We start from the raw sequence: 9279 nt of genomic DNA, 5'->3' as shown, positions 1-9279 counted from the left end.
GTAGACTATGCGCAAATATTTTGGCAGCTACATGGAGCGGATTCGGAAACGAAACGCGTGTGCAAACTGTGCATGTGTGCGTGCAAATTACCGGATACACTACGGTAGGCGGGCTCTAGAACGGATCAGAGCACTGCTCACTAAATAGAAAAACCTGGCTTTCCACAGTCCACACACAGCTTGGTGACGCGGGCCCATGTAAACACCAGTGGACTGGCAATTACTTTAACCACTTCTAAAGCCCCACTTACTTTTTGGACGCCCTGCATGGATGGATGGTGAAAGTGGTTAAATTATTAAACTGCAATCGTTGATATATGCCTACTATTGGGGCTGCGGGCGGTGCTGCCTGCTGTGGCCCCAACATTTACATTGCAATAATGTTTTACTGAAGTTAATGCGTTTGTGAGCCGACCAGCCAGGCGGTGGATAGGTGATGTGAGTCTTGATAATCTCGTAGGAAAGATAATGTCCAGGGAGGGAGGCAAAGATAAGGATATAACTTTCCTATCAAGATTTGAAGCGTGATACCCTGAAGAAGGCATCTTGTTTGCCGAAACGTCGGTTTAATAAAAGTTTATTGCATCGTGACTACGAGCTGTGCGGTCTCTTTTCCTTTTATCTCCTGCGGTCAGCACCTAACTCTTTGTTTTGTTCTACTACTATTTGACAAAACGTACACAAATGTTTGTTAATTTAATGACTAATCTTGGTTGGCAAGTGGTTCCCAGATCATCTACCACAATTTCCACAAGAGAAATTGGTTATATTAAGTCAATAGTTTGCCAGATGGATGGTGGCATTAATTTGGATCAGTTCTTTAATCTCGATGAGTAAATAATATAAATATGTTTTTTGTATCTACCGGTAAACTGTATTTAGCCACAGTGATCTTATTCTTAGTGATGGTGGTTTCACACCTCCTCCTCCACCCTCAGAGATTGTAATTATAATTTGCCTCATCTTCCTGCCTTGAGTTGAATTAGCTTCACAATAGACTTGCAGGTCTGATTTACATTCCTTTTACACCTAGCCTCCTGCCTGTCCATTTGTCTGACAAACCTGTTGGTTGAGTTAGTACCCAACCTTGGTGCTGGTGGTGGTATCAGAGCATCGCTGCCTGTGTTTGAGACTGAAGGGTTATGAGGTTTGATTGTACGCTCTGTCATTTTATCTTACTCTCGATATTTCACTCTCACTCACAAACTTGTCTTGTGTCTCTTTCCCCTACAGTTGCTCCATCAAAGGAGGAGGTGTCTGTGAAGACGGCAGGACTTACAGGAAGAGACAGAGGTCAGACAGAAGGAGTCACGTTGCTGAACAACTGTGATAGTATGAGCCTGTACACCAGGAGAGGAGATGCATCCCCCACTACCACCTCCAGTGCTATGAGTAGTATGCTCCCCAAAGAGATGATCGCTAATAGTCCTAGAAGATTGTACAACAGGAGAGGGCCCGCCATACTCCCCGACCCCACCATACTCCCCGACCCCACCCCTCCCCCTGTGCTGTCCAACCCTAGATCAGGTAAGGAAATAACTCTATTTTGATAGCAGTGTTTGTATACCAGTATCTGCAGCATGGTATATGAGTGTGCGAACCAGCTCTCAATTTTAGAGCCAAACCAATACCAGATTTATGGGCCAGATCCCGATCCTGAGATTGGAGGCTCCTAGAATAGTAGACCACTGAGTTAAGACTACTGATGTTTTGATAAAACAAACACATGAACTATTTTGGTCCAACATACAGGTATAATATATTGTGCTGTGATCTTGATCACAGCACAGAACAAAATAACATTGTCACTGATGCCTGTTTTATTTTGCAGTTCTGAAGAAAACAGTGAGTAAGGAGGAACTACAGCAACCAGGGGCAGCCTACGTCAAGAAAACTTTCACAGTACGTACTATTTAATATATATTTCACAATCATTTGACAATCCTGAACTTACAATTTATCATACAGTAGCTTTCACACACCACCCTAGTGGTGTGACGGAATCGGATCCAACATTGAGGAACCGGAATCGGTTCTGTCACTTGGGAACCGTTTCTGGGACTGCTTTTATCACACTGTCAGAGCTGGAATATGGACTTCATGTCTGCTATAAAATTAGACTACAGTGATTCTCTAACTAATTTCAAGGACCACCATAACTCTTGAGAGTGTACAAAGTACAAACCCATACATTTGTACTCTCAGCGTAACATAGCTGTTAGGATCCATTTGGAACTCCCTATAAGAATCGTTAAAGGGAACAGTTAAGGAACCAGACCCTTAAGGAACTGGAATCGATACAATCCTAAAGTATCCCAAGCCTACATGTCACATTGTCTGCTACTATTGTTGTCAATTTGTCACTGGAAAATAAAATGGTTGTTGTTTTGCCTTTGCATAGATTGAGGGCGACGTGCTAGGCTGGGGGTTCGTGGTGAGAGGAAACAGACCATGTCACATCCAGACCGTGGAGCCTCATGGGCCTGCTGCTATTGCAGGGATGAAGGTAGGAATCATCATGGTAAATGGTTGAATGGTCCACTCCACTCAGTCCAGTGTTATAGTTTTTGTTAGCCATTATCCGGAAACATTCTGCTTTGTTGCTGCATTAGCATGGTAGGACTTCAGCAATTATCTCTCTCTCTCTCTCTCTGTGTCTCTCTCTGTCCCAGGTGTGTCAGTTTGTGGTATCCATCAATAATCAGAACGTTCTGGACATGGACTACAAAACAATCAGCCGGCTCATCCTGAATGGCCCCAGGAAGATTGTCATGGAGGTCATGGAGGAAAGGAAAGATTGAGGAGGAGCTGCCATGGGTTGGATGGATACATGGTGAATGGATGGTAGTTACGGTGATATCGCCATATCAGTGTGATTCATTGCTGGGTAAGCGAAATGTAATTCACTCAAAGGGATGCCAGACCAATGTGCCCATAGCTATTTTTTTTAAGTTGTGGCAGATTCGTCTGGTTTCCACTGGCTACGGTGTCGCTGGTGTTTGACCAATCACACCAATCGCATTTCTTGTCTGAAACTGCCCATTGCCTACTGTTCCATATCGGCTGCCACGACTTCTGTTTGAGGAGGATGGAGTGTACAAAGGACAGAGTTTATATTTTTTGGATCAGTGACATCAGCATATTTTTGCTGAGAAGCAGCTGTTGTACACAGAGTATAGGAGGCTGTGTGCAATGGGCTCCTGCTCCTCTCCGCTGGACTGCTGGTCCAGCCTGTCTTCTTAACTGACACCTTTCGACATTAACGTTTCATGTGGACATAAAGTTACAATGACAATGATGAAGTGTTTTTTTGTTTGTTCTTGCTTTATGGGGGTGGGGGGGGCATCCTGAGTCCCACCGCATTAACTTCTCACTCATCAATTTGTGACTCAGTCAGCTGTGTCTTGTGTTGTTGACAGGGGTTCAAAAGTACTGCCCCCCCCCTCCAGACTACTACAGCGTGGACTTTTGACCTGTGTACCACCTCATTGCCTCTTCCAACACACATGCAAGCATGAACATAAATCCAGGCCTGTGTAGTATACTGTATATTCACATAAACCTTATCTATGTGCACACACACACACACACACACACACACGCACACACACAGAGCCAGACCCCCTCCTAGCTGACATGTTTGCTTTTCCGTACACTCTGTGTGTTGGCGGTTTCCTAGAAAGGGAGCCATGTGTAACAGTTTAACAACAACATCTTATTGTCTCTGTGACGTTGAAGTAATGCCTGATTTATACGTGGTTGCATTCTGTGTTGAGCTCACAGTTGAGCTCACAGCGCGTCACAGCGCAAAGCATTATGTGCTTGTCGATTGGCTATTTTCAGTGCATGACATCCATGCACAAATTAGTACTGTATACCTCAGGGTTAATGAGTCTGTTACAGTATGTTCTCTGTAGAGTTCCACTGTGTACAGGACGATTTAGTGACCATAGACAAGGCAGTCTATGGTTCCAATTTTATTGAAGCACAGGATATGGATCGAATCTTTTATACGATTTTATCAACTTTTTAAAAGGCTTTTACAGTTACACACTGAAGGAAATTATGTTGCATGTCTGGTTAAATATGCAACTGTTTGTAAATGTTACTGAATCCAGCAATACTGTTTTCTTTTTTAATACTACCATATTTAAATTCAATTATATGAATTTGAAATGACTGAAATTATTGTTACGTTGACAAATGTCACAACTGCCTTACTGCCATCATGACTGCAATGAATTTTGCATGCGTGTTCCCAAGAGAAATGAAACTTGTAACCCTAACTTTGTCAATCCCATTATTGTACAAGAGAAGTTATCTTTGACCCGTAGTGTGAGATTTTGTTAGTGATTGTTTCATATTAAAGCAATTGCTTAACATATTTGCGTGACATCATTTATAATTTATAGCATATCGTTGCTGTCAGGAGGAAACCTCATAACTCCATTTTTTAAGTTTTTGATTTTCCGGCATAAATCAGTGCTATTGAACACCCTTTACGTCTGTGTAACATTTTGTAGTAGGTTTTGTTGTAGGTTTTGTCCCGACAGCAGAGATATAGCACTTGCACTTAGTTGGAAACATGAGGACAAAGGTCAAATACGTGGATCCACATGAGAACTTCAGCCTGTGATGACGGTCGATTGTGACAAATATAGTAAATATAATATAAATATATGTACCGTATATACTCACTGTACACTCGGCTGAAAGAACCTGACGAATCTGCTTAACATTAATTTGTCTGCTGATGCCAGGTTAGGGATAATTATCAAAAGTTCCTAATACTGAGATGGCAATGTGCAATTATACCAGCAGGTGGCAGTATATGTATGATTTGATGTCTAATCATTGTTTTGGATGTCTTCATTGTTAAATAGAGATGAGTTGACCATTACCTGATGCCAATGCCATGGCAGCCTGAAAGAAGTTCACAAGGTCAACAGGTCACGGGGTCTAAAGGTTTGAGTATGGCATGGCATGATGGCAATGTGAGCATCTTGGGACAGAGGTTTAAGTGAGCTTTAATTATCATAAAGATTATTATAATCAATGACTACAGTGTGACTCCACAGTCTGCGCACTTAAACATTATGATCACTTGAAAGAGATTCTTTAGCTAAACATATTCACATAAGAGTTATGGAAGCTAATGACAGCCTATGGCAGACAGTGTGACTGTAATAATTGTCCACTGTCCGTAACTCACTGAGCGGTGAGTTATGGTGGTGATTTGAGAGCATCTCCAGTTCAAAATATGCTCCATTAAACAAGAAGGGATTCATTAATGGTAAATATTTTTGATACATGTTAATTCTTCAAATTATCTTCTCTAACCATATTTGGGCCTTAATTCACCCCTGTGTTTTTGCCAAGCATTTCTGCCTGGCATTCTGGAACATTCCAGACAGAGTAATCTGGAGCATTACCATTTAGGCAAAACTCCCTCACCCCAAAAATCTATTGCTCTTTCTAAGCTTGTAGAGACACATTTGACACAGGGGGGATTGAAAGGGAAATGCAGCCTGAAGTTATGTAACAGTGCATTAATAGGCCATCTCTGCTTTGCATCACCACTATTCAAAGAATCGTGACGATGTACAAACAGCTTATTTTACTTAACTACATTAGCCCTATTATATAGGTTACTTTTTCGAACAATGACATGCCAAAACTATAGCATTGTGAGCTTGTAGATCAACTATTTCCAAATGTTGGTATTAGTAAACAATATGGCTTTACTGCTTGGTTATTCTGCTCTGGTTCCTCCTTTTCCACGAGGAGCCAGAATTCTGTCTGTTGAAGATCTCTGTTCAGAATTTGACATCTGATTGACTACTTCACATGCTAGAGGCTCTACAACAGTCATCTGTGAGATCTGGGTTAGAGTGGTTAAACTGATTCTGATGCCATGCGTAATTTTGCTGAGGCTTCCCTGAAAACCCCTTCAGGGACCACTGGGGGTTCATGGACCCCACTTTGAGAATTACTGCTTCACAGCACAGTTGAAACATGTAGGCCTACATCATCTAAACCTTCCATACAGTACAATCATATATTAGGAATATATTATTTTCAATTCAAATTCCAAATAAAATATATACTGTGCTAAACAAAAAGGACTACCACTTCCTAGGGCGGCGGGTATTTAGCTACCTGAGCCGCAGGCTAAAAATGATGGTGAGGCAGAGTAATCTAATCACAACATATAGAGTTATACATTTTATAATATGAATCATACAGAGACAATGGTGAGGACCAGAGAACTCCTCTGACCAGTGTTGCCATGTCCGCTTATTATAAGCGACTTTGGGCCCCGCCTATATTAAGCTATAGTGTAGATTCTTGTCCTAACACAAACATTAATAAATGCCATTGACAATAAATGGAGAATTTACGTCATATTGTAGACGAGCAAATCGGCTATTTGTGATATAGTGATTACCTATCTAAAAATATTTTGTGCCAGGGAGCTATTTTTTTTACCCATAAATAGGATATTCCACATTTATTTTATTTTTTGAAAATAGCAGATCTACAAGCTCACAAAACAACACACAACACAGTGCCCCTGGCAGATTTGCACCACTTTTCAAAATAGCTTCTCCGATGGACTCCGATGGACTGCATGAGACCATGCAGTGATTAACAGGAGCCTGGAGCACCAGTGATATTCAGCATCAGGTGAGTTTTTTTCCCTCCCTTAAGTAGCCTAACATTTGATGTAGTAAGTCAGTGTAGGCCTAGGCAGCCAATAATATTTGATTTTATTTTGAACAGGCCAGCCAGTCATGTTTAGGCTATTTGCTAGAGTAAAAATAGGACAATTTGTTTTAGGCTAGCAGTCACTCTAGCCTACTTGGAAGGAGTTTATTACAATAATAAGTTATGATAACGATAATGCTCAAAACTCTCCCACTCTTGTCCACACACACACACACACACACACACACACACACACACACACACACACACACAGAGGTGTGTGTATGTGTGAACCTTACCAATGTGGTTCCTTCCAAGTCAGCCATCCCACCGATGTGCAATGACGCAAAATTAAATTATTAACCTACCGTACCTACTGTATAAGACGCCTCCACACTGGAATCTGCAAAGCAAGAGGAAGAGGGCCTAGAGCAGGGGTGCCCACAGTTTTTTGACTTTTTGACTCAACAAGATCTACCCACCCAAACAAGTATTATCCCATTGCTGAAAATGGTTTAAAAATGTACCTAGCGGCGCTATTTGGGATGGGAAATGGAATTGTTGGAGCTGTTTTAATATATATTTAGAATGCTACTGATGTCTGTGCACAAAACAAAGTATTGCATTGTGGGTTTGAGCTGACAGGCCCTTGTTGATGTCAAATGTCAATCAATCTGCATCCCTGGTCTAGAGCCACGACCACAGAGCAAGAGGCACAAGGGCTGTCATGGAAACAAGACCGAAGGGGGTGGAGAAGTTTCTTCAATGGCCTATATGTTCGTTAGGAAATTTAAAGGCCTAAGTAAGTAATTACTGTATAAGGGATTTATTATAGGAGATTTGTGTGAGTCCAGAGTACCAGAGGAGTGGAGCTGTGGAGGGAAGACTGCCCCCCCCCCCCCTCATAAAACAAAATGCCAGACGCCAGAGGATTTTAATAGCCTATATTCATAGCCATAACTGGCCAGCTAAGCTACCTAATTTTGTGATGGGCTATGCAATGTTTGTCAAATTAACACAATATAAAACTAGAACTGCACTCTGTCGAGTGCATACTTGCTTGTTGCACACTAGTAGGCCATAAATGGCCAACTAGTGCGCAAGCAGAGCGCGCATGTAATGTTTTCGCCCGCTGTAAACTGTCAAATCTCAGTATCTCTGTGAACGAACGTTTGAAATGATTAATGTTTAGATTATTTGCTACCTACTATACATGTAAACATTTAGTATTAAGTATGATTCTAGTTTCTATCTATATAAGAAATACTGTTTTATTGTTGTAGATATATTCTGGATCCCTTTTTGTTTTTCAGAGACAAATAAATCATTTATATGTGTTGAAAAAAAAAGGTATATAAACTGAATTAAAATATGTTATACAGTATACTTTTTCTGTAAACGGTGGAATCTCAATATCTCTGTGAAGGAACATTTGAAATGTGTAATTATTAGGTGTAACTATTTACTACCTATCTACTTTATGCATGTAAACACCTATAAAAAAAAGTATATAAACTGAATTAAAATTTTTATTTTAATTTTAAATCTATTTCATGTTGGACTATAGTGATATTAATACTAAATCATGATCAGAGTAATATGTGTCTCTAACTTAAATTTCTATACTAATACTTTCACATTTGTTAAAATATACATGATCTAAAATATTTCCGTAATCTGTAGTTGAATTTGTATTTAATTGTTTAAAGCCTAATTTTGACATGTAGGTCTTTATACTTCTTTCTATCTCAGTATTATGGTCTTCATTGAAATCTCCTATTATCAAAATTGCAGAAGTCGGAGATGATATATACTTTACCATGTTTTCGAGAAATGTGTTTAATTTTGAAAGGTCTGTTTTAGGTGATCTGTACATAAGTAAAGTACATAAAGTAGAACATATATATGTATGACAGAGCTAGTCATACACATACACACCACGTACTCTGGTCCCAGCAGATCAGGCACAATTTGGTATTTTATTTTTTATTGATTATGTATATAGTATACGTATGACTAGCTCTAAATGATGACGTAAGAAATATATATAATATATATATAGTATATAGGCATATACTATATATGTATACATATATACTCTATACTCTATACTGTATAAAGTGTGTAGTTGTAAGTTGATTAGCGGTATTCTGTGGTCACTTTGGTCCAAAAACCGTGACAGCTGTTCCGCCATTTGAGGCTTTACACACCATACACCATACACACCACGTACTCTAGTCCCAGCAGATCAGGCACAATTTGGTAAATTATTTTTTTATTGATTATGTATATAGTATACGTATGACTAGCTCTAAATGATGACGTAAGAAATATATATAGTATATATATAGTATACTGTATAAAGTGTGTAGTTGTAAGTTGATTAGCGGTATTCTGTGGTCACTTTGGTCCAAAAACCGTGACAGCCGTTCCGCCATTTCAGGACCCCCCCAGAAAAACATCAAATCTGTGCCCGTATTGCTGGACCAATGATGACGAAATGACCATATTTCTTACGTCATCATTTAGAGCTAGTCATACACGTATTTCTTACGTCATCATTTAGAGCTA

This window comes from Protomyctophum parallelum, assembly GCF_964188405.1.
Source record: "Protomyctophum parallelum genome assembly, chromosome: 1".
NCBI classification, from domain to species: domain Eukaryota; kingdom Metazoa; phylum Chordata; class Actinopteri; order Myctophiformes; family Myctophidae; genus Protomyctophum; species Protomyctophum parallelum.
Note: the sequence above shows the minus strand (reverse complement) of the source record.